Here is a 26,862-nt window from a genome sequence, read left to right as displayed (position 1 = left end):
TTCATCTTTCTTTCAGACATGAGTGTCCTCAGCAATAGCAAAGACCCCCAGGCAAAAGCCAAGGATCCCAGGTAACTTGGAGGTTAGATTCAGAGCACAGCTCTTCACGCCCTGAGGCCAGCAGGAAGATCCATGGTGAACAGGAGTACAGGCAGCATTGGGGCCGGGTAACAGGACCACGTGACCAAGGTGATCGGGCAGCTCAGGATGGGATACCCAGCCCCACCACCTGCTGGCTCTGCAATGCTGCACAGGTTCTTAAATTCCTCAAAGCCACTCCTGGGCATTTTATACGTGACTTCTGCAAGAATGAAACGAAGTGAGACTTCCAATTGCTCAGCACTGCTGCCGTCAACACTCACTCACCCAATGGCGATGACAGCAGTGGGACCAGAATGGGAGACTTGGAGAAATGTAGCTAAAGACTTGAAAAGCTTCTGATACTTCAAATACTCTGACTCTTGAATCTAGGAAGATCACTCCTGAGAAATCTTACTTCAGAAGCAGGAGGACAAGAGCATTTAAACATAAACTGTAAGAAACAGCAAATAAACTAAATATCAAACAGGAGTGAAGGCTTTAAAACATAGAGGACACAGGGCTGGGGGTTTGGCTCAGTGGTTCCACTGCCTGCCTCGCAAGCCCAAGGGCCTGAGTTCGATCCCCAGTACAAAAACAAAAAAGAGGACCAAGAAACAGAGGGAGGGGAGGGATGAAAAAGAATTATGATGTGTTATGCACAGGTACCAGATCCCCACAAGGAATGTCATCATTAGGTATGACAGACATGGACTAATAAAAAAATTAAAAATGAATTTAAAATGATGTGAGTGGAATGATGCTGTTTATGACTAGATCGGAGTCAGGCTGTCAAAATATTGGGAAATTTGAGATGCCAGATATATGAGTGACCTTCCTACCCACACCCTCCCTCTAAAATGCGCAGATAACAATTCCTTCTCCACCTCCACAGAGGAGGGAGTTTATCCTCTGTACAAACCTAGGCTCAGGGCACCAGGTAGCCCTGGGTGTGGTGTGCAAGAGTAAAGGGCCACACCGGTTAGCTGTGCTGACATCCCCGCCTCCCACCAAAGGCAGACTTGTTCTGCCTCTGCAGGAAATGACATCTGAACTGCCCCAGAGAAAAATCCACAGATAACAACTTAAGAAAAGCTATAGAGCCAAATAAGAATGAAGTCTGCTGGTCACAACACAGCAAGTCATACACAGAGCAGCTATGCAGCTTTTAGTTTCTCATTCTATATATGATCAAGCAGTCAAAGACCAGCAAACTTCTGGGGATATTCTCCAACATGAAAGCTACAGCACACATTCAAAAAAAGAAAAAAAAAAGGAATCTCACAAAAAGAGAAGTGGTACAAAAATCAGGGAGGAAAACTATAAAGCAATGATAATTTAAAAATAAAAAAGCATGGTCACTGACATCCCCTGAGAAATAAGCTGAAATATCATCAATAGAAACAACAACAACAACAACAAAAAAAAAAACAACAGAAAAAGATGAAAAAAATCTAGATGAGCCAATCCACAAAGGTTAAGAGCTATTAGAAATTTCAGAAAGAGCACACAAAATGGCTATGAAAGAAATTATTACTAAAAAGATAACGTTTCCAAGTCAAAAAAATAATTTTCCAGTTGATGGACTCACAGCATAAATAACTGAAAGATTTACACTGAAGAATACCATTATGAAATTTTAGAATTCAGAAGAGAAGATTTTAGAACCTCCCAGAAAGAAAATCCAAGTCACTTTTGAAGGAGGTAAAAATCAAGTGTTATTATAATCCCCTTAAAATAAAGCACAGAGTCAGGGTTGTAGACTGAGGCCTTACCAAGAACATGCAAGGCCCCAGATTCAATCTCCAGCACCATAAAAAGTAAATAAAAAAAAAAATCTTGGCTAGGAGACAATGGATGACTGCCCACACAATTCTACAGCAAAATCCCTTTCAACTTAGAGTTCTATATTCAGTCAAACTATCAGTCAAGGGCAAAGGCGAAATAAAGCTATTTCCAGACACTTAAAGTTTCTAAAAGGTCACCATAGATCTTGTTCTCAAAGGGTTACTGCAGGATATGATCCAGGAAAACTGGTAAGTAAACCAAAAAGCAGAAAAACAGAATTTAACACTGGAGAGAGGCTAAAGAAGGTCCCAAATGACAGGGCCAAAAGGTCTCAGCCAAATTTAAAGAGCCAGGTATAAAGAGCAGCCAAACCAGATTGGAAAAAAGAAAACGTAGAAAGTGATCTATTCATAAGGTCTTTAAAGAAAAAAACACAACTGATGTTATCGGACAGGCTGTTTACAGAACTTGGAAATGAAGCAGTTATTAACCCAAGAAGAAACTGTATAAAAGAAAGAGTCAAAGTCATAATATATACTTTACCTGCATAGTTTCACAATGTGCACACTGAATATTAATTTAGCAAAAAATAATAAGGGGAGGGAAGATAGCCACTTTAGAGCAAATACTCATCTGTCAAAGGTACTGGAAATCAGTGACTAACTGCTGTGTTTGAACGTGTCCCTCAAGGGTAAATTAATACTCAAGTGCTGCTGTGTTGGGAGGTAGGACTTAGTAAGAGGTGGTAGACTGCTGTCAGAGGTTCATTATTTTTGCTACAAAAGCAAATTCAGCCCCTTCTTGTGCCGTCGCTCCTGCCCTCTCTTGTCCTTCTTCTCTGCTGCCAGATGAGGCAGCATGAAGACATCGGCTAATTCCCCTAAAACTAAGAAATAAACCTGTTTGCTGGTTTCAGGTATTCTGGTCTAGCTGCAGAAAATGAGCTAATGTTTAAAACTGATAAATCAGGAGATAGCAAGATAAGCATATTTAGAATTACCAATATGAAGACCAAATGAATCATCTTCAGGAGAAAAGATCACAGAGGTGAAGTGGCCTTTGGGTGAGGAGAGGAAGGAAAAGTGTCACTTAATACCTTGTAACCTTTTCTGTACTCTGAATTTTAAAAACCACATGCAAAGGTTAATGTTCAATAAATTAAATGAGACACTTAAATACTGCAATGGTTCCTCTTACATAAGAAACTCAAAGCATAAATAAAGAGCAAAATAAAAGACAGATAATAGGAAGTAGGTAGGTAGATCTTTCTGGAAGGGGAAGGAGATCGAGAGTTGGAGGAAGAGGAAGGGAGGGGAAGGGAGGGGGAAGAATTAAGCTGTGTTATGTACACATAGCACCTCCACTCAAGGAATGTAATCACTGCATATGCAAAAATATACTAATAAAAAAGAAAATAATTTTTAAAAATTTGAAAGCAATCACTATTTTAGGTACCCAGCCTTCAAGGCTCTGCAACCCACTCTGTCTATATGCACAGCTCTCTGCCTGTTTTGGCCTCTGTGTCTCCCAGGAGAGCTAGGGCACCGTCATGGTGGCCCCACAAGAGAGGGCCCTTGGCTCTGAGGAACTCATCCATGCCTTCTTCCATGTTAGCTTTAGGCTCGGGACTGGACAGTGCGCGATGCGATTGTATCAACTTCTGCATTTCCCACCAGCCAGCTCAGAGCCAAATGCAAACAAACAATGGATGGGATAAAAAGATCCCATCAGTCAGGGAAGAGGAGTCCTCAGAACCACCACTTGGGTTGCACTGGTGACACCCTCCAAACCAATCCAGCCTTCCCTGGATCACAGCAGGGTCCAGTCCTCACGGAGATGACCTGCGGGAGTCAGAACAACGCGAAACAGCACTGTGATCGCAACGGCTGTGCTGCACATATATGGCCCTTGCTTGCCAGAGCTGCAGTCCCCACCATGTCCTGCTCCCCGCCACCTGCAGCCCTGTAGTGTGTTCGTAAGATTCATGCTGCATGATTCCTTGCTCACCAACCTGAGGGCTGCTACTCTCCATTCCTGTCAACCAAGGCATGAGAGTCCCTGTCACTTAATCAGGACAAAAATATTATATATTACCAGAAAAAACCTTATAAGACTATCACTTGCACGGGAGTAGAGACATCTGAAACCCATTGTAAAACAAGTTCCAGAGGCTGGGCCTGGTGATGCACTCCTGTAATCTGAGCATTTGGAGGCTGAGGCAGGAGGATTGCTACAAGTTCAAGGAGAACTTGAGCTACACAGTGAGTTCAGGACGAGCCTAAACTACATAATGAGACCCTGCCTCAAAAGTTAAATAAAGAAATACATTTTTTTAAAAATGTGGAGACACCAATAACCTAGCTTAGCATCTCCCAGGCTCTGTTCATGTACCACCCCCATGATTTTATTCTTAGCAGTAACAGCCTATGATAACATTTACCTAATATCCTCTGAAATGAGCTCACTAGGCCTTATAATATGTATGTGGTTTAGATTTGAAATGTTTAATTTACTGGAATTTATTTCTTTATGGTAATTGGAAAACCAGCACTACTCCTCTTAAAAAGTAACTGAATAATACAATCATAGCTCAGGTTCGGTAGTTTTCATCTAAAAATCTGAAATTGAGTCTTAAACATTTAGGCCACAGGGCTTCAGATTTCAGAGCATTTCAGATTTTTAAATCAGGGATGCTCAACTGGCCTATGGAAATATTCCAAAAGTTATAAAATATAAAACCTTTCTGTTCCAAGTATTTTTCGGATACAGGGTATTCAACCTACAATTACGGTGGCCTACAAGGCCAAGACTGTGAATGTTAGAGATCCGTGGCTAATACTCACTGAGATGTTCTAGTTGGTGAAACAAGATGCGTTGAAAGAGAATTTTAAAAGAATCGGTTCCTCATTCATCACATGATTCAACATCAGATTAATGCAAGGTACTACATGCACCTGCTAGTATTACCCTACGGCTCTCTGATGTCACGGACACGGTCCCCCTTCTTCCAAGTGCTTCTCTGGATAAGAATCTCCCTTTGCCAACCATGAGCCATCGCTCCCCACCACCACCCGGCACCAGGCGGAGCTCGATGGCTGTATCCTTGGCCATGGGAACTAACAGCACCAGGGTGGTACCTGTGGCCTGACAAGTGCCACCCTCCACCCTGTAATCAGCTGGCCAGGAAAGAACCTCAGACGCTCACAGAAGCGGGTCACTCCCAGGAACAGGGAATTCGATAAGGCAGAGGTGACTCAAAGCCCTGACACCATTTCCTTAAGTTACCCACCACTAAAGTGTGAAAGATCATCAACCTAACTACTCGGTGAACACAAAACATTTCTTACAATTCCCTCCCAATTATATGCAACTGTGCATCCGTGTCCAGGGTTTGAAAAGATTAAAAGAAAAATTGATCCTGGGTTTATTTTTAATGACCAAACATTTCAATAACCTTTTTCACCATCTAAATTGGAGGAACTAATACCAAAGTTAATAGCTGTCACTTTCTAGCACTACACATTCTTTAAAAACACAACAGCATGGCTGCAATAAATGGTCTTTTACGTTTCAAGGGGAAAAAAACAACACTTCAGTAATATACTATGCAGGCAGAGACACTGCCAGAAATAGAAGAGACAAAAAAAAACCAAGGGATTGAGTGGGCTGCAAAAGGCTCAGGTGCTGGCCTGGGAGGAACAGTTCCTGTCTGCCCAGCCCGTCCCTCCCTCACAATGAGTGGCACACAGGTCACCAGCACACAGGTCGCCATGGAGACCTCATTGTGTACCCGGCAATGAAGAGAAGCAACAGCTCCTGCCCCTGGATCACCGTAAGTTCTGAACCTCCCTCTCCTCCACCTCCACAGATCCAGGACATGGCAGTTTTAAGACTTTCCCACCCCGGTGCCCACAGCCATCTTACTTGAAGGTGCTCTGTTCCCACAGAAAACAAGCACTGTGGTACAGCCTATCCACACACACGAGAGTTGAAATCAAACTGGGCTCCCAATTCCCCTGCGCTTTTCAAGCAGACACAAAAGAGTCAAGCCACACCATTGTGAGACCACAGCCTGGTCTGGAAAACTATGTCCCAGTGGTGGACAGGATGACTCCCTCTCTTAGACAGGCTCCAGGGTTCCCCATTCAAGGGCTGGCACATTTTCCCATACCCCTAGACACAGGTTGCATCACATTCTTCAAAAGGCTCCTCTGTACCAGGTGTGCCACCTCACCCCTGCAAACCCACCACTCTGAGAGGCTGAGAAGGGAAGGTCGTAAGTTTGAGGCAAGCCTGGGCAACTCAGGGAGACTCTGCCTCCAAATTAAAAAAATAAATAAATAAATAAAAAATAAAGGGCTGAGGATATAACTCAGTGCAAAGGCCCTGGGGTCAATTCTTAGTACTACAAAACACAAAACAAACATACAACAAAAGTCTGGCTCCTTTGTTGATGCAATACTGCCATAGGCCTGACTGCACTGAGGACCTGTACTTGGCTGAATCCATCCACAGGCAGTGAGCCAAATGCACGTCCAGCCAGGATTATATAAAATCTCTCATCCTAGCCCCCAACTTTCTGTTGGCAGGAGGAGATTTGCAGCTGGCCACTGGGCGATAAAACTAAGTTGGGTAGGGCACCAATTCTAGGCATCCCTGGTCTTCTGGGCTGTGTCTTTACCCTAGAGAAGAGGCCCATGACCGACAGAGTCTCTCTTGAAACTCACAATCCAATGTCCTCTTCCTCTGCACTTTGCACATTCGGAAGGTGTGCACAGCTGGGGGCAGCATGGAGGCTGCGGTGGGCTGGTACTGAACCTCAGAGCACTGTTCTTTCCTGGTATCATCTTGAATGACTGGGGACACTGACAGCTATGTGCATACTGAAGGGATAATTAAATGCGATTGAAATCAGGACCGCAGTCGTCCTTTTTGTCCTTGGGGATACATTCTAGGGCCCCTAATAACTTGGAATACTATAGATAGATGTTCAACTTCTCACTTAAAGTGTGGCTTTTGTTTGACTACCAAGTTGCAACCATCACTATTCTTGTGCTTTGGGGGATCTCAACAGTCAATCTGCAAACTGAGATGGCTACTAAGTAATTATCAGGCAGGTACTGTATTCAGCATGGATACGCTGATCAAAGGAATGATTCATATCCCAGACAGAATAGAACAGGATGCCCACGATCCCACCTTTGTTACTCACGGTGACATACTGTTTAAAATTTAGGAACTATCTACTTCTGGAATTTGGCGCTTATCAGTTGAAGTCCACGTTGCCTATGGGTAACCAAACCGGAGAGGAAGCTAGGGTAGGGTACTGGGGGCCCTGGACTGAACTGAATGTAGCTAGTTCAGATGTGGAAATGCCACTTCCTTTTCATCCAAGGTGCTCAGAAACGGAATCCCTCACTCACATGCCCTGGATCACTTGTACCAAAACCACTTCCCATTTCTGTACTAGACATGGTGGCCTGGCCCAACTTTCTGCACCCTGTGTATGCCAAATGCGCACACCCAGAGAGAAAGCAGGAAGCCCAAACTCCACATCTGTAAAGCAACAAGCACAGCAGACAATTAGCTCTATCAATGCAGAGATGCAGGGAGGGGAGGAAAGAGATCCCAGTAGCAGGTTTCTTCACCAAATGCCCAAGCTTCCTTCCCTCTCTGAACTAGGGAGGCCCTTTGGTGCTGGGGGCATTGTTTAACATGCCTGAGGCCTTGGGTTCAATCTCCAGCACTGAGAGATGGGGGCGCATGTTTTGCTTTGCCATGGCCACATCGAGAAGCATGTATGGTTTGGATCTGGATGTTTCCCCGAAGCCTCACTGGGTCAGAGGTGGCTGAATCTGAAATGCGATTCTGAGATTAAGGGCGTGTGATTACTAAAACAACTACATGTGAGAGACTGGTTTGGCATTGCCCGGATCCTTGGTAGTCTGGATGGGATAAAAGAGGCAGAAAGACAGGGTGCAAGAGCCCTTATTGCCTTTGCTGCCTTGTGTGCACCCTGCTGTTTCTCTTTGGAGATGCCTGTTTGCCATCCCTGCCTTGGAGCTGGGGAGTTGGCTGATTATGGGCTGAAACCACTATGAACTGTAAGCCTGATAAACCCCTTCCCCTCTAACTTAGGGTGCGGAGTGTTTTGTAACTAACACAAAGTAAGACAGAAAAGTAACTGACACAACGCATAAAACTTTCCAGCTCGGCAGCAGTCATGTTCAAGAACAAATGTGCTTACAGTGATCACAACTCTGGGTATGCATTTAATTTGCCTTGTGCCTCTCCTTAGGGGGTGGGGAGGTATTCCTAGGGAAAGTTCATTCCTGCAGGAAGTGTGCTTGAAAGACGTTGCTAATTAAGCCCTGATGTAATGTAAGTAAGACAGAGCCAGGAGACCCCAAACTAGAGTCTAAACTAGCTTTGGGGGTTTTTTATAAGCAAGTCTCTAGTTTTGCAAGTCTTAAAAACCTTCAGACTAACAGAACCACCACACAAAGGAAAAGTTACAAATAACTTTCCCAGCCAGAAGAGGATGGAAGCCTAGAGATTATCAGTTTTGCTTTGCTACATTCATGCCTGGTTTTTCAGACAGAGCCTCACTTTTGTGCGAAACAAAAGCATCAGACTCAGGAGAGCTTGGGACACCAGAAACTCTGGGGAAGTGACCGTACCCCCTCCCGGTTTCCCATATTGCCAGTTCACTCCAGGCCGGAAACACAAAAGCCTCTCCTGCCCTGCGGGTCTGGGTCTGATCCACAGGAAACTTTCTTGATTAGGCTCCCACTGAGCCTTTCCTTCCCACCCACAAGCTCTGCACTCAGGAGAGGCCAGCAGGAGGGCGCCCACCCACAGCCTCTGCGGACTCCACAGGCCCTGAGCCCAGTCAACCCTGCTGGCTCCCAGGGAACTGTCTTCCAGCCCATCAGGCAATAAGCACCCTCATCCAAGGTGCTGGCAGTCAGAATCAGGGGTCAGCTCAACACAGCCAGGCCCCGACGCCTGCTTCTGTTTTCTGAGCTCTTGTAGCCCGAGCACACTGGCTCTGCACGGGTTTCTTCTCCCGCTAGGCCTGCACAGAGGTGGTTTCAGCCCTTGTAAGCAGGGGTATAACCTCTTTCACTCCACTCCCAACCAAATGCAGTCACGTGACACGCCTGGATAGTCCCTTCCAAAACACTTTCCAGCTGTTGTACTCAGGGGTGCATCTGGCGCCCTCCCCAGGGGCACTGCCGATAATGAAGACTGAACACTGGACTTAAATTGGACCTTTATTTATGTGAACTCCTTAGCTCCTCCAGGCCTTGCCATAAAGTGGCCCGTCATTTGGACCACAAGGGGTCCTTAAAACCTTGTCCAACAAGTCAAAAGATAAATATGATCCAGAGGGTTGGCATATATTGGACTAAACATTAGCCCATGTCAGGAGCAAAATTTTTCCTAGGTAAGTTTACCAGATTGATTTCGATCTGGGAATTCTTGACCCTCTTGTTCATTAAGATTATTCATAAAGCTAACAGCCAGATTTTTAAGAAGACTATCTAGCTATTTCTATGCAAAGGGCTCTTTACAGGGAAGCCTTACTCTAAATCTTTGTTTTAAAATGTTAAAGATCGCATTTTATATTTCAGAAATCTTAACTATCCTTGACAACCCAACTCAAAGGCCCACATTTTACTGAGCACTCACTATGTGAGCATCAGGCGGGGTCAGAAGGGTGTACTCCATCCTTCTACTCCTCAGGTTTCCACATCAGCCTGCCTCACCTGTGTTGAAACCAGCTTTGCTTTGCCTTGGGGCCCTCCCTGACCTCTCCCAGCAGCAAGCACTCACTTCCTTTTTGCAATCTGGCTTAGTACTTTGTGCGCTTCATTTAGCAAACAAGACTCTTCACGTGCATGACAGGATTCCAGCACCCCGAGCCTGAAGACAGGGAGCTCCCTGAAGGCAGGGATTTCTTACTCCCTTGGTCCTAAAAGCAGGTTGAGCAGGTGCACATCAGAACGCCCTGTCAAGGTTTTGTCACAGAACAGACCAGAGGCCCGGGCCTCACGTCCTGGAGACCCAGTTCTCGGTGTGGGCTCCGGACCTCCCTTTAGAGAGCCTTCCGGTGCTGCCGGAGTACAAGCTGGCTCAAGGGCCATGGTCTTGCCGCCTTGGCGCATTGTGGGGGAAGAATGGTGCTTATCAAACAAACGGAAGGCTTAGTGAGTAACTGTCATTATTAGACGCCACTCAAGTGTACCCAACTATTTTTCCAGGGGACACAAAACTCCTCACCCCAACTCTGCCAACGTCTCTGCCACCCCTGACTCCCTCTCTACTTGCCTTGCCGAGCCCAGTCACACTGGCCCTTCTGACTGCTCCATAACCAGCCAGGCCTACAGACTACAACTTTGTGACTCTAGGTCGATGCAGCTCTTTTCCTTTTTTATTCATAGTCAGATCTCTTCCCAAATGTCCTCAGGGCACCACATCACATGCATAGGGCTGTACTTTATCCATATTTTCATAGTCCTTGTTATGACCTGTTATACACTTTTAATCTACCGCCCTACTGCTCCCACTTGGAATGCACCCTCCAACAGGTTAAGGAACCCTTGGAGGAGGCAGCAGCACCCCCACACTGTTCACGCCCTGTTTGCAGAGCTGAGAGAGCAGGCGAGCCTCTGGTGGAAAAAGAAATGAGGACCTGGCCGAGTCTCCAGATTCCTTCCAGATGCCAAAGTCTTCAAAAAGCGCAATTTTAGAGAAACAGAAAAGCTCTACGTCAACTAATTCAAGAGGGCTTTTAAAACTGGGGCCTATAAGTCCCCAAAGAGATGGCAACTTCCTAAAATTGTGTATGACACGCTGTTGACATGAAGGCACAATTTTCTGTGGAAAGGATCCATAGCTTTTATTGGGCTCTCAAAGCAGTTTTATTCCTCAAGAACAACAAAAAATTAAAATTTTAGCAAAATTCTTCATGCAGATGAAAAAAACGATGCTTTCCTAGAAGGAGCACCTTGCATGTATGGTCACGAAGCAGACAGTGAGTTCTAAGCAGCAGCTGCGGTTCCCAAGCCCGAGGTGGTCCCTTCCCTGGCAATGTGCCTCACGTCCCCTGACTGAAGGCACTGTCCTTCCCTTGTGCTGCCAGTTTGCTGCGTTGGACCAGAGGCCTTATGCAGCAGCTATTCCCTGTGCTGTGACTAAAGCCTCCGGTCGAAACAGCCTAGCATTACATCCCCTTCCCCAACAACTTGATTGTTCACAATTTTTGTGTGGGGAGAACATCGGGCTGGATGAAGGCGCGCATTTACCCGAAGCCTCTGGCAATGGCATTTTGTGCCCCGCCATACATGCCGGGCATCCTCACAGACCCTCACTTACCACATGCCCTCAGCAAAGAAAGAACTCATTTTCCTTCCCTGCTGCGAATGGCTCCAAGTTTCCTATGGTTTCCTACAGTGGTGAGCACCACAAACATCGCCCCACCACTGTCTACTGGCCATTCTTCCAACAGCACGGGCTCCAAACCAGTGATGCCGGATGAAAAAGAACAAGAACAATAGTCCAGGCATTTGGGAGAAGTGCAGGGAGGAAAGGCAAAGGAATAATGAATGGGGGACATATGAGCTTCGGAAGTACACGATTTGCCCCTACTCTTGATCCATCTGCTGCCTTTATCCATCGTCTTGCTTTGCCAGGTTTTGGTCACCTGCTGTTGACCATGGTCTGAAAACATTCAGTGGAGTACGCCAGAGATAAAGAATTCATAAGTTTTCAGTGATCTTTATCACGGCCTATTGTTACAACTCTTCTATTTTATGAGTCTCTGGTAAATTTCCCACCGGGCCTGACTTAGACCTGAAACTGTATCACTGGTGTGTTCGCGCGGCACAGAACACAGGGTATGGAGGGCCTGCTACTCTGAGGATTCACCCCCACCAGGCATCTGGGAGCACACTGCCCCCAGGCCAAGTCAGGGTAGGGGGCACTGAGCCCCTGCACAGCCGGAGAAGTAGTCAGGGGAGGAGTCCCAGAAACTTGTGTCATTAGATGGCAGGGAACAGCCAGCCACTGCAGTCATCTGAGGAAGGGGAGGATTTTCAGACTTAGAACTGTAAAGCTGCAGGGAACAGGGGCAGCTGTAGGGATGGAGCCCTCCTTGCAGGCTGTGGCTTCTGTCCACATCTGCTCCTGCCCATCTGTCAGCACCCTCCGACTCCTTGCAGTTAGTTGTTCTCTCGTAACGCTGGTTTCCATGTTACTTCCGTGTGTTCCAGACTCCACATTCTTACTTGGCATCCCTTTGCCCCCTGCCTCTGCCGCAAAAGCTCCCTGACTGTGCCTCTGCTCCTCTCCAGGCGAAGGCATCTGATCTATTGCTCGTTTCTTTATACCAAATAAGACACCTTTGTCCAGACTGTGGAGCAGCAACCCTGGGATGGATTGCTGTGGCCACGGGCATCTCTTAGGGTGAAAGACAAGGCCCCCTGGGCCCTCCTGCCACCCTCTCCGGAGGCCACGGGCAGACAGGTATGGTGACTGTCCCAGGAATGAAGCCAGACTTTTCAATCCTGCGCTGGAGCCAGCTTCTAATGCTCCCTAAGTGCCAACTGTTAAATGCTCTGGAATTTTGTGAGCTATTTGTTAATCCACTGCTAGTATGAAACTGACCACAGTGGGAATTTTGGCACCACAGATGTTGGCAAATGCTACAAATTTGGCAAAAAGAAATTTTTCTTCTTTTTACTGCCATGGAAAGCAAGATTACTAACATATCACTATATCCCTGATGGTTACAGAGGAAGAAACGAAAACAAACAAGGTAAACACGTCACCCCACACCGGGTCACAATCCATACCATTTCCTTCTCCCGCCCTCTGCCCAACTCTTGCCAAATGAACAGATGTCTCATGGTACTCTTGGCACACACATCTGAGAGAGAGCCAGTGCTCTCCACGCTGGTGGTACCCCAGCCTTTACCTCTGTCAGGTTCGAGCTCTTCCCTGAAGCACCCTCAGTTCCTTCAGTTCAAGTAGATTCTGTTTCTCTAAACCCCGGGGACCGTAGCTGTGCTTCTTGGCTGCCTTTTTCCTACTCAGCCTTCCTTCCCCTCTTGAGCTACAGTTTTAGACTCTGGGGCCTTCAATTCACTATAAGAAGCCCATGAACGGCATCCGTATCTGCCCCCCTGAATCTTCCAAATGCTGAGCAGTTACCTGGCTTCCATCAGTTACACCATGAATGAACACAGCAATTTTATTTCTACAAGTGTCCAGTAACACATCCTTCATCCCTTCTCCTGCACCTACAGTCCCAGCTCTGCTAACTCATGAGTTCCCCAACTGATGTGAGCCTTGTATCAGCAACAGGATTCCAAGCTGCAAAAGACATGGTATCTGGTGCATGTGCACGTGCGTGTGTATGTGTGTATTACATTCACCACATGCAGGTGTCTGTAAGAGAGAAAATCAGGGATTACATTACCGAGATCAAATTTTGATTGGGAAACAGCGGGTTCACATTTCAAACAATACCAACCTTCCCCTGCCCCTGTGTCTCTGCACAACCTGTCCTAACAAAATACCTGAAGCTTAACAACAGAAATTTATCTTCTCACGGTTCCAGAGGCCAGAAGTCCAAGATCAAGCAGCCAGCATGATCTGTTTCTCATGAACACTCACCATGGCTTGAGGGCAGCCACCTTTTCGCTGCCTTCTCAGATGCCAGAGATAACAAACTCTCTGGTGTCTCCTCCTACACTAACCTCTTTCTGGCAGTCCCACCTCATACCCTCATCGACAGCTAATTCCCTCCCAAAGTCCCCTCTTAAGATACTGGGGGCTCAGGCTTCAACACAGGCAGGCAGGATCTGGTTAAAACCAAACTCCCGTTAAATAGTCAAGGGAAAGAAGACTCAGAGGTTTGGGAACTGGAAACTAAATGAGTAAGATCACAAGTTCAGGCTTAAGTGGAGAAAACTGTTCATCATGGGGAATCAATCAGTCTGCAGAGTCTATGAACTTCACCGAGAAGTTAGACGATACCGGTTTACAGCTAGCATGTCAAGAAACTTATCAATGAAGTCATGAGGTTCTTTGTACCAAAGCTTTTTCTAGACAAAGCCTCCCTGGGAACTCTTTGGGAACCTCAATGGCAGGTCAACGTTAGCTCTGGACATTTTCTGGTCAATGAATGTGGACTTCCTGGTACTGCTTAATTAATTTGCGGAATTTTCAAAAACTGAAAATTCTTGACACTCTGACAGTCTGGAAGATAGTAGAAAATACCATCTTTGTTTTACAGATGAAAAAACAAGTCTAAAGAGACAGATCATTGCACTGTCTGTTAACAGAGATTAAAATACAAGCTTGACTTGCTAATCCTGGGCTCAATAGTTCTCTGGTACTGTCCCTCTGTCCTTCAGCTCCCCCAAACCCTAAATATCCCAAAATAGAAAAAAGTGATCTTTATGAAAGACAATTCCTAAAGCTTACTTAATCCAAACATGCTGTTAAAAACTACCAAAGACATCTAGCAGGAGAATAGCTTGATATTCACTATGTACAGCACACAGGTACTAAAAGAGAAGAAGAAAAAAACTAGCAAAGAATTCTCAGAACTGAGAGCAAACATGGATATATAAAGTAGAACAAGGTTACATTTTAGATGGTTCTATTTCTTCTATCTGTCATTTCTTGACAGGCAGTTTTAGAAGAGTGGTTTTATAACTGTTAATGCCTGTCCAACACAGAATTTTGCCCTATAGACCTTAAAGAAAAAAAAAAATCAAATGAAAAGTAAATAAAAAAAGCAAAAGTCCCTACGTTCTCTCTGATCTTTACAATTTTAGTCTTTTGGACAGCAAATGAGCAGCTTTCACTCTCTTCCTGGTCAAAAATACCTGTTCTGGTGTCACTGTGTTAAAGCAAAATCAAAATGTCAACAACGGAGAAGTGACGGGGATTGGAGTTTTCCTCGTGCAGTGAGCTATTTGCTATTGAAATAAGTCATGTTAAAAATCTGAACTGAGCAAGCAGACCCACATCTAATTCAGAAAAGAAAATATAATAGATTCAACATTTCCAAGTCTCTTGGCTTATATCAGAGCTCAAACATGAAAAGAATTCTCCTGCAGACTCCAGTCATTTCTGAATCTGCGAGTGGACGCCTCCCTGAAGCCATCAAAGCAATCTGAAAACAATCTTGAGCAGCAAGCCTCTTACTGCCAAAGGTGGACTGGATACCAGCCTCCTCAAGGCATGTCACGGTCCTCGGAAACATAAATCCAGTGTTTTCTATACGCAGTCAGCTCTCTAACTCCAGTGAGCACCAGACTTCTTTGAGGCAGGCTTGTGGGCACCTAAGATGATCACTCAGGATTAATGGACTCAGAGTCTACCTAGGTGCCAGGACCAGAAACGGTTCACCCAGGACCACAGGTCACAAACGTCTAGGAGTTCCTGAGAATGGGAGTGCATTCTGCAGCACCCTACCAATCCCAAGAAAAGTACTCCGGAAAGGTAGCCCTGCCTACTCTGTGCACTTTCTAGGGACTTAGGTCGTCCTCCTGACCACCTAGTGAACCACTGGGACCCAAAGTCCTCCACGATGAGAACCGTTTTGGAGCAGGTAAGGAAGGTTCAGTGAGTGGGAGACTGACACGCAAGTTGGCACGACTCCAACCACACCTAACCCAGTCACTGAGTCCACCCGTTCCTTCATTCAGTCACTCCGCACATACCTCTGAGGATGCCAGCCTGTCCTGAGCTAGTGAGTGAGGGTTTCTCCACAAGCACAGGACCCAAGAACAAAAGTCATATCACTCAGAGACTCCTGGGGGTTCACTTCCCACGAAGAGGCTTGCAAGGCCAGGCCATTTCTACCTACTGGGCTTTAAAACTGAAACGGTATTAGAATCCAGCCTGAACCTCTGAGAACAGATTCAGAGCCTAGCAGTATTAACTGCTTTATAATCAGCCCTCTCTGCAAACAAGGGCACCTTCCTGTCAGGCCAGTGTACTGAAGGGCAGCTGCCACCCGGCGAACGTCAGATAATGATCCAGTACGGCCCACTGTACCAGGAAGTGTGCACATCTTATTCCTCCCTTCTCACCTGGCCGAGAGCCTTACGTGATCTCACCAACCAAAGAGTAATAAAGTTGGCAGACTTGGATTTCAAAAGTCCTGGCCACTGCAGCAGAGGCATCCTATGCAATCTGGGGCAAACCACCAGGATGGTGCGTTTCGGTTCATCTCTCAAGGACACACAGAGGCTTCCTTTGTTCACAAATAACATTAATAATCCAGTTATCAGGGTTGTTAAATTCATTTTTTAAAATTCGTAACCCATTGTGTGGACTTTAAGAGGCACAAAAAGATTCCATAAGAACTCTTCTGCTTCTTATTTTTTTAAGTTTTCAGGGGTTGGGAATCAAACCCTGTCCTTGCACTTGCTAGAGAAGAGCTCTGCTACTTGTGCTGCACGCCTGCCCCTCCTTTCTACTTCTGACCCCTACTCCCTCCATTCCCTCCCAAGAAACAAGCAGTGGACAACTCATCTCGTACACTTTTATCAACAGTCCAGCATTTACAAGCACACAAACAGACCTACACTTCTGTCTGTTGCATTCAGTGCCTAAAACACTGCGTGACATACAGTGATTCCTGCTTAAAAAAAATTCATACGATATACACTTTTTCTGCACCTTGTTCTTTTACTCAAATATATCCTGGAAAGACACCATTCCTTTTCTTTCTAAAAATTTTATTTAACTTTAATACACACAGAGAAATAAATGTACACATACCATAGGTGTACATCTCACTAAATTTCACGCCCACCTAAACCAGTACTCAGAACAAGACATGGAGTGGTACATTCCAATGACCCCAATGTCTCACCTCCCACCCCACTGTAGCACATCCACCACCCCTACCCTGCAGGTATCGAAGGTAACCACTATCCTGACTTCTGAAAGCATGAGTCCGCTTCCCCTATACTGGGATGTAGGCCAATGAATCCATATTTCTGTGAGCACACGTAACTCATTCACTCTAGTTGCCTGATGTTGTCATGCTGTGTGAGAATTCCACAATTTACATAGTCATTTGACTTTTGGGGGGCAAGAGTGCCCCTTCGGATTTTGGAGCTATGTGAATAATATGCCACAATCTTTCCTGCACACAAGTATTTTCACTGCCCTGAAGGTAGAACTGTTGGATGGATGTACATCAAGGAACCATTGGGCAGTTTCCTGAAGTGGTTATACCAATGTACACCCCCTCCCTGCACGAGGGCTCCCCTTGTCACACAGTCTCACCCAGCCGTACTCTGGCTGAGCTTTGCCCTCTGTCTGTCATCCTGGTAGCCAGTTCGTGGGGCTCTTCTCATGGCACTGTTTGGTCTTCCTGATGAGAGATGGAGCTCGGCACCCATCTGCAAGCTTCCTGGATACTTAGGTACCATTTTTTGCAAAGCACACATTCATTTCTATAGCCCATGCTTCTAACGGACATCAATTTTTTTCTCACTAATCCACAGTTCTTTATATACTTGTGATATAAGGCAGCATCAGTTGGACATGCTGGCATTGTTTCCCTCCATTCTGTAGGCTGTCTTTTAAAACTCATACAGCTGTCTCTTGGTGAACAGAAGTTCTTAATATGACCCAAAATAATTTCCTTCTTATAAAGTTAGTGTCATTTTGACACCAAATAAAGTTCGGGTGCATTGAAGAAATCTCTTCGTGTTCCAAGGTCATGACAATAGCCCCTTCTGCTTCTAAGAACGTCTGTTGTTTCACTTTTTATAAATCTAGAACATACTTTTACATGGCATTAAGTAGGGGTCTAGATACATTTTTAATGTAGATAGCACTGACTTTAATACCTTTTTTGAAAGCCTCCTTTTTGAGCCACTACATACTCATGTTCTCTTCATCAGAGGTTCATCCCTGAGCTCAATTCCTTTTTAATGACTGTATAGCATTCTGTTGTGTGCATGCCCTATTAATCATTAAGCCCATCCCCAGCGGAATAACAGTTGAGTTATTTTGCTATCAATAATGCTGCAATAAATAATATATGCACTTTGTCCATCCATTACTCCTCACATGTGGTTATACTGCTAGGATAAACTCGCTAAAGTGGAACTGCTAGGCTATGTGCCTTTCAGTTTTAACCACTACCTGACAGAGGTTATACCAACTCCAATGAGGTTTTTTAGAGCATCACGAACTTCGCAGTGCCATTACCAGATGTCACACACTACGATTTCATTTGTATTAATTTTCTCTTTTTTCTGAAAATACAGACAAGCAAAAAAGTGCACTGAAACTGCCTCAGAATTCTGAAGGTGGAAAGTAAAAGCTAAAACCAAGTATGCTGTTGGGATCTGACGTACAGGCCTTCTCTGCTTACCACAGCAAAGAGCAGGGGCACCTTCCTATTGACTTCTGTTCTTAAGGAAGCCCAGAGGCCAAGAGCAGCGCTGGACATCAGGGAGACCGACGCCACCCCCGTTTCAGGAGGCGACCCTCCCAGAGATCAAGGGTGGCGCCCTACAGGAGAGGAGGCCGCTTCGCCTGGCCCCGGTCTGCTCCCACGGGAGCGAGTGAGGTGGGACACGCTGAACTGCTAGAGGAGGAGGTTCCCGACTCAACCTGAAACCCACCCAGCAGCCTTCCGTTCACAAGCCGGGCCAGAGAACGTCTACGTGCTCTCTGACTTTCAGGGGACTATGATCATCCTTTATCGTCCACGACACCCTTCCCTCGCCCCTCCCCCACGTCGCGGAACACAAAGACACTTATTCTCAAACACGCCTGGGATGTGGTGAGAACACTGCACGACTTATGAATTTTGCAACTCACATCACATTAACACAGCACTACGAACCAAAGGCCCCGGGCCCAGCAGCAGCCCTGCAAATTTGAGGCCAAACTGTGGAACCCACCCGGTGCCCTCCACTTTGCAGGCTCTCGAAACTCTTCCCAAATCTCCTAAAAGAGGAGGCTGTTTGAATGGCTGGATCTTATTTATTTATTTATTTATTTTTATCGCAGTACTAGGGATGAATCCTACAACCTCATGCATGCCAGGCAAGCGCTTACCACTAAGCTACATCCTCAGTGGTCCCTGGATGTTATTTATAACCTGGGGTGGGGGGAAGGAGAAGACAATTTCTACTTGGGATGGACAGCTGGAGTTACAAAGAGAAAAGAGCAGCTATGAAACAAGTTGAAACAAAAATCTCCTACCAGCAGTGTGATTCTGGATAAGTCACTTATGCCTCCAGGGCCTTGTTTTTCTCTAACGTGTTCACCAAGAGGGGTGCTTCCAGACTCCAGAGCTTGAGGGTTTGTGATTTCACATCCTAAAGGGCAAAACCATGAGATTTTAAGTCTTATGACTGAGTCTTACAAATGGTCTCTGGCATGAGAGCCGTACAGGCTCACAGGGAGCACAGGGAAAGCCCAGCACACCTGGCCACAGGTATATAGGTAATAAACCGGGTCCAGGATGTACCTTACTCACCGGGGCTGAGTCAGCAAGAGCAAGATGCGAGGGGGAATTCATCTCTCCCACAATTTCCTCCCTCATCTCGCTTCCAGGGCAAAGGGTTTGTCCGCCAGGACCCTCAGAGGGATGGCTTGGGGGTTCGGCTGTCACCTGATGTGAGCAGTGACTGCCTCGCCGGGGGTGGAAAGGTAAGGAGAGATGGCACGTCTGGGAAAAGGCGGAAAACGGCTCCGAAGCCTTTGGAACAACAGGGGCTATGTCACGCACGGAGCTCGGAGGGACACAAAGCCGGCTCTGTCTCTCGCTCGGGAAGCGGCTGCCAGCAATTCAGATAGTCGTTTGAGGGAGCCCTGCCCGCCAGCCCAGGCTCTGAGAGGACAAGGCAGAAACATCCACTTGGAAAAACACATTTCCCATGGTCATCTGCCGCTCTCCGTTGTTCACCCACATCTCTGCCTCAGAGTCATTTCTCAAAAGCACTTCTTAAAGCTCAACAATAAAACCCCATTCATGCCGAGATATGACAGAGGCCAAGGATTCCTGCGGAATTTATTACAACCTTTCACATCCAGAGTGTAGGCTTCTCTTGGGCCATTTGACCTACGCCATGAAGGAGAAAAAGATGTTTTCGTCCACTGGAATCCTAAGTAAAGAACAACCTGTAGCCTTGGACGGCTCCTGGACCTCAGAGATAAGGGCTCTGAATCGTTCCTTTTATTCTTTTGAAGGTCTTAAATTTTTTTTGACATGTGTAGGGTTATGATTATGTTAGTGTACAGAGTATTTCTGGAAATAGGCCCTTCTATACAGGAAAATAAAATTGCAATGAGACTTAATTTCTGACCGTCAAATCCCTCTAGTTTGTCTCAAAATTTAGATATGGGGAAATGACGACTTAATTAAATATCAGCTAAGGCAACCAAGCATGGTGGCGAATTTCTGTAATCCCAGCACTCTGGGAAGCTGAAGCAAAAAGATCGCAGTCTGAGGCCAGCCTGGGCAACTGAGCAATCTGCAAGGCCCTGTCTCAACACAAAAAAATGTGTGGGAATGTAGCTCAGTGCAAAAGGTCTGAGTTCAATCCCTAGTGCTGCAAACAGCAACAACCACCACCGAAAGAAAAATTCAGCCAAGATGGCAGCAGCACCACACTTAAGACCGCCACAAAACTCTTGGCAAGCTCATTTTAAAACCACTACTTCTGCTCTGAAGCCCTGTGCCAGTGTGCCATTCGAAGTGTTCTCCACATTTCCTTTTTCTGTAATCGCCTGGGGTGCAATGTGTATGTGCTCCTCAGAAAGCCTCGCATGTTTCCTTTCTTCCACAGACCGTAACTTCAATCCTCTCCCACTCAGACCCAACAGCACCGATCCGACGTCTCAGAGCCTCCTGGGCCTGTTCACCACTGTGCTCCAGCTTTACTTCCTCTTTAACCAGTCCTACAATGCCCTCTCTTCTATGAAGCCGCTACAAATAAGGAAAATAAAAGCAAACGATCCTATTATTTTATCCGGTCCAATAAATGCAACATATCCCACTGAGTTCACACAGGCCCTTGCTTATACAGTTTATTAACACCACTCTCTCTGTTAAGTGTCCTCTTCCCTACTGCCCTTTATCCTATTTCATGGGAAGCAGGCATAGGGCAGCATTCTGCACAGCGCACAGTAGGCAGATGGTGCCTCAGTGTTCAGTCACACACTCCTCGTGTACTCCACGCTAACTGTGGACCAGGGGCTCTTCCTGAGGGCCGGGTACAGGGATGACAAGGGCAGAGTTCCCAAGCTCCTGGCTTTACTTTCCACGATGCAAGTCAGGCAATCGATACCAACACACCGAGGGAAAGGGCAGGACATCCAGAGGTGTGGGCCAAGATGGCACTGCCCGTGAGCAAGGGATTTCGGAGGGGTGATCTGCAGGACGGTCTGGATTTTAAGAGCTAATTGGACATTTTCACATCCGGGAAGCACATTCCACAAGAGGGAGGAGCAAGTGCCAAGGCCCTGAGTCAAACGGAGCTTGGGGAGTTAAAAAAGTAGAAATAAAGCCAGGGTGGCTAGAATGCTGGGAGGGAAGAGAGGCAGAGGTAGACAGCACTTCTGGTCGTGCAAGACCACAACCAAGAGTCTCAGTGTCATCCTAACCACAACAGGAGCGGGGGAGGCCAAGCAGGGATGTGACAGCATCAGATTTTCAGTTTTAAAAGGTCCTTTTGGCTACTGTTTGCAGAATGATTTCAAGGGGAGAGATGGGGAGAGCAGTTAGAAGCATGGGAGAAAAACAACGGAGAAATGGGCCCAGAAAGCCAGAGAAGAAAGCATTTCACTTGTAATCCTAGCACTCTAGGAGGCTGAGGCAGGAGGATTACAAATTTGAGCCCAACCTGGGCAACTGAGTAAGACTCTCTTTAAATAAATAACAAAAAGGGCTGGGGATGTAGATCAGTGCAAAGGCCCTGGGTTCAATCCCCAGTACCACAAAAAAGGAAAGAAGGCAGGCGGACAGGCAATCATTTCAAGTCACCAAATTAGTCAAAAGCAGACACACATGGGGAAAAGGTGATTCTTATATTCTATTCTTTTTAACTACAGTCGACCCTCAGTATCTACAGTATCTATATTTATGAATTCGCCTGCTCACTGAAATTTATTGGGAAGCCTCAAATCAATACCAACACTTCCACAATCAGCACTGTGTAAAGCAGAGTAAAAATGGTGCACAAGTTCCCAGCTTTCAAGGTCCATTTACTGCTGCTTACATAGAAAAATCCAATGAGGGCAAGTGGGTATCTGGTACCAGCCACGAAGGTGCTCTGCCCGGTACCTGGACAGGGCAAGAAGCAGGTGATGGGAACACCAGAGTCTAGGAGACAATGCAGTATAAAAGCCATGGCTAGCAGTGAGCTATATGGCCAGGAAAGAGACATTTATCTTCCATGAGCCTCCTTTCCCTATCTGGAGAAAGGGACCAGCTGCAACTCACAGCACAAACACAATGATTTCATGAAAGGAAGTGCAAAGTGGTGGTGTGGAAAACTTGTTCCTATCAGAACCCCTGTATACTCTTGAAGTCTTCGAGAACCCCCCAAAGGTCCTTACCAAATAAGGTTTTGCTTTTGTCTGTGTGGATTACTTCTATCATTATTTACTATAATCAGATATCCAAAGCAACACATTTAAGAGTTAATTTAAAGCCAGATGAGGGCCGGGGATTTGGCTCAGTGGTTCCGCCACCTGCCTCACAAGCACAAGGGCCTGAGTTCAATCCCTGGTACCAGGACAAAAAAAAAGGCCAGATGTCAAGGGTTATTCCAGCAAGAGGCTGAGGCAGGAGAATCACAAGTTCAAGCCCAGCTTGGGCAACTAAATGTTTCAGCAAGATCCTGTCTCAAAAAAAAAAAAAAAAAATGGCTGGGAAGATAGTTCAGTGTGGAGGCCCTGGGTTCAAGCCCAAGTACCGAAAAAGAAGTTGCTTTAGAGTCATTATACATGTTAGCAACATTACCTATTTCTTATGAATGAATCTGTTTCTCCAAAGACAACACTTAGAAGCCTGACACTGTTCTGCATATTTATTTATCTCTTTAATACGTGACAGCACAGAAGGCAGCTGGCTTCACCTAGCTGCCTGTCATGTTGCCACACCACACTTCCGGAAGTCCTTGCATCCTGAGTGAACGTGGATGAAAAGAAGCCAGTCACAGTTTAACGGTTACTGTGAAAAAACTTTTAATCTCGTAAGCCCTCTGCAAACGTCTCCGAGACCCCTGAGTATCCCTGGCACACACCAAATAAATGCTTTGGAACAGCACTTGTTCAGAAAAGCTTTGGACCAGGACCTCACGGTTTAAGTTCTCTATGAATTATTAATAATATCACTTCGGCCCTCCTTTTCCCCCCTTGGTGTCAATGCTGTCAGGACATGAACACGTGGTGGCGGGGTCCTGTTCGGGGCTACAGTTGTATCAATATCTAGAGGTGGCTCTACAAGTGTGACTATGGCTACCACTGCTCAGATGGTCCTGAACTCATTAGCGGCGTGAGGGGCCAGCCAAGGATTTTTAATCCGTGTCCACATTCAGAGGATTCAGGATTTGGACGGACGGAGAGTTAAGGCCTATTTTCTGACACTCGGCCTTTACTCCCATCACGACTGCAGGCAGCACAGCACCTCCCAGGTGCAAAAAGTAGTGCCCGGGAAGCGATCGCCAGCAGAAATCACAGGTACTTGCATATCGTACTGCATATCCCGAAAAATCCCATGTGCTCACCCTAATTCACAGTCACGGCAGCCATTCCCCGTCATCAGATCTTGTCAGTTAATGCTCCAATACAGAAGCACGTGTATTTGAAAAACAGCTTGACAGCTCTATCTCCGTACAATGAATCTCGTTTTCAAGACTTTGTATTTTCATCACCCTAAGGAAAAGGCGCATGCGCGCGGGCTACACTAGGTTGCTACTAGGGTTCATGCAACCAAAAAGGCAAGAAGCCCTGGGTGAAGCAACTCACTCTGCCTCTCTAGGCACCGAGCTCCTCTCTTCAAAAGGAAACTAATCACTGTGGGACACCCACTTCCCGCCTCCACACTAGCGATGCAGCAGGACGGGATGGGCTTCAACAAAGACCCCCACGAGTCTGGCATGGTCTGAACTCAGGTGCAGGACTCTACTCTCCAGAGTCAGCTGCTTTGGACTAACCAGGGTGAGTGCTCCCGGACGACTGAGGAGCTAACGCCGAAGCAAACACTTCCCCAAACTACTTGTTACTGCGCTATAAAAACAGGTACCAGAAAACCCAACATGTGATAAAAAAAAAAAAAAAGTTACTCTGCAAAGAATCTGCAATCAACATAAGCTGCAGCTGTTCTTGACATAAAGCGCTTAGGTAGAAGCTAAAGTCTGCACAACTCAAAGAGTGACCTGCATGTGTATGGATAATACCTGCTTAAAATCTACCAGAAGTGTTTTGAAACTTCAGAGGCTCCAGTAAAGGGAGAGGGACAGAGAGAGAGAGAGAGAGGAAGGGAGAGAGAGATTGAGACAGGAAGAAGATAAAGGAAAGGGAGAAAACATTTTTCCTGGCTCCATGAAAGAGCACTTGTCCAGAAGCACTCAGCACTCAGCACTCCGCCTGGGTACTAGAAGGCTCCTGAAGAATCAAGTCCGTGCGTCTTCTGGCTGTCTGACATGCAGAGAGGTATTTAGGCCCCACTTAACGCTAGAAACAGAGTCAGCAGTGCCATGTTTAAGAACTAAGAATTCCCATACAGACTGCATTTCAGTCTCTGTGGAGAAATCTAGGTTACTTCTGTTCTGGATCAGCCCACAGGGGCACTGAGAACAGAGACAGCAGAGACTGCCAGTTCCCAGGGCACAATGTGAGCTCTGGCTCTGTCCTCAGCTCACAGGCCACCGAGGGGAGGCTCTGCATCACCATGGGCCTCAGGATGGCTAACCAGAAACCAACGGGACCAGCAGACCCTCAGGAGTGATAGCACCCCCAGGGTCCAGCGAAGCCAATGCCCTCCAGCACATCCAAACAAGACTGTCTAAGACGCATTTCCGTGGCAGAATCTCTCATATTTTCTACTCGTAGAGTTAAGGACAGAGTGGAGGCCCTCACTTCTTCCACCTCACTCAACAGAAAATAAGAGAGAGTGAGGCAAATGAAATGCTGAAGTCTAACTGAAGGAAGTCAAATGAAATCCTGAAAGAGAGTAGGTTGGTGTGCTTTGGAACAGACCCCTCAGCCATGGTGGCACCTTCCCAGACCCCTGGGATGCCCCAGACAGTACTATCTCCACGTTATTGATGGTTTTTCTCACACATACACACCTGGCACACCTGAATGGCAGGGACACAAAACTGTCACTTCCTGTCCCCGATGAGAAGCAGCTGAGCAACACAACAAGGGATGACAGCACCAGGAGGAACAGTGAGGAAGGGGTGAGAAGGCTTCAGAAGACCTGGCAAGAAGCAAACTATGAAGGAAGCAGTGGCAGGAGACCTGAGCCCCAAGGGAGAGGGCAGATTGTGGGAGGCAGAGGCAGAAGGGTCCTCTGGGCGGGGCACAAGCACAACAGGGCAAAGTCCCACAGGAGGGAGGGACACTGGGGAAGGGCAGTTTGCCTGCAGGGAGGGTCAATCAGAGCCATGTGGTGACAGATAATCCTGAAAAGGGACGTGGAACCCACCAGGGGAGGCAGATGTCTGGGCTCCCTAAACCACCCGTAGCCCACAGGAATAACAATGTATTTTGGAACAATGCAGATGTTAACAACATCCACACCAATCAGAATCTGGTGAAATAATTGCCCTAAATTATATCCTGGGGCAATTTTGCTAACACCTGTGCCCTAGAAAGGCCATCCAAAAAAATTTTTTGACCTCTAAACTGACTCCAAGACACAGGAAAAATATTAAAGAAAGCACATCATATGTTTCTATAACCATGGCAATAAACAAAATTTGGAACAGGCTTGCATTAACTACATCAAAGTCTTAATATTTTGGGAAACGACTGCTAATCCAGTTAAACAGAACTAGAATTGGTGCCTTGTTTTTGCAATTAGTAATCAGGCCATGCTAAATACAATTTCACTCACTGTAAGTGGTCCACACACTCAGAATAAATGAATTTCATCCTGTCTTTCTTTTGCTGATTGAACTCAGGGCTTTGGGCATGTTAGTTGAACTCACTCCCAGCTCTTCTGTGTTCCGCATTCATTTCCCTGACTGCTGGCTACTTACTACAGCACCTGTCGAAGTCGCCCTACCTTTTCTGAAGCCTCACGACTTAACCAAGCCCTGGCGATCTGGGGCAGAAGAAATAGCACATACAGTGTCTGAGTTGTAGTCATGTGAGAGATCAAAGATTCTAAAAGTAATTTAAAAACCAAAAAAAAAAAAAAGTCTTTGGAATAGAGCGAAAACAAGGAATAATTTTATGCACACACAGGCAGGCACGATCTGAGCCAATCTCACACTACAGTGAGTCCGAGAGGCTTTAACAAACCTGACGCAGGACTACGGATATTAAGTGTCTCTGAAACCTACTTAGCTGTCCAAGCACAGGATACCGGGGGTATTACAACCGGCAAGTGTGGGAAAAGTAGGATAAAAGATTAAATTCCAAGCAGGCTGAATGAGTGAATGAATGAGAGGAAGTGATAAAACTGTCCCCCCCACACACAAACACACACACCCCTGTTTATGGAGGAGCTCCCTCCAAACTGCCCAGGTAATGGCCCGGCGCATGGCGGCAGCTTCCCACCCTACCTCAACCTGGCTCAACAGAAAGTGAAAGGGTCGTGCTCTTCCACAGGGCCAAAGCCGCACGTCCATCATTTCGGATCCAAATCGACACAACCGAGCAGTCCCTCAGCATCCGCGGGGCTCCCCAGCTTCCCAGTCGCGAGGCCCCGCGCCGGTGAAGTGTCCCCGGGACCCCAGCGGGAAACGCGGGGCTCGCACG

General features: G+C 46.4%; 1 protein-coding gene across 4 annotated transcripts in view; it reads right to left on the bottom strand.

The window, feature by feature from the left end:
* The window catches only part of Dock5 (dedicator of cytokinesis 5), a 182,116-nt gene that overhangs the window by 154,108 nt on the left and 1,146 nt on the right, over positions 1–26,862 (bottom strand). For 3 of the 4 annotated variants that reach the window (XR_004517887.1, XM_010623721.3, XM_033765489.1), the window contains exon 1: positions 19,126–19,228. The exons of the other annotated variant lie outside the window; for it this stretch is intronic. The gene's annotated coding sequence lies outside the window, so the exon portion shown is untranslated. Of the gene's footprint in view, positions 1–19,125; positions 19,229–26,862 lie in introns of those variants that run through there. 4 annotated transcript variants of the gene reach the window in all.

Source organism: Fukomys damarensis, unplaced genomic scaffold (assembly GCF_012274545.1).
Source record: "Fukomys damarensis isolate Sample0158 unplaced genomic scaffold, DMR_v1.0_HiC HiC_scaffold_18, whole genome shotgun sequence".
Lineage (NCBI taxonomy): Eukaryota > Metazoa > Chordata > Mammalia > Rodentia > Bathyergidae > Fukomys > Fukomys damarensis.
This window is presented reverse-complemented; position numbering and strand designations above follow the sequence as displayed.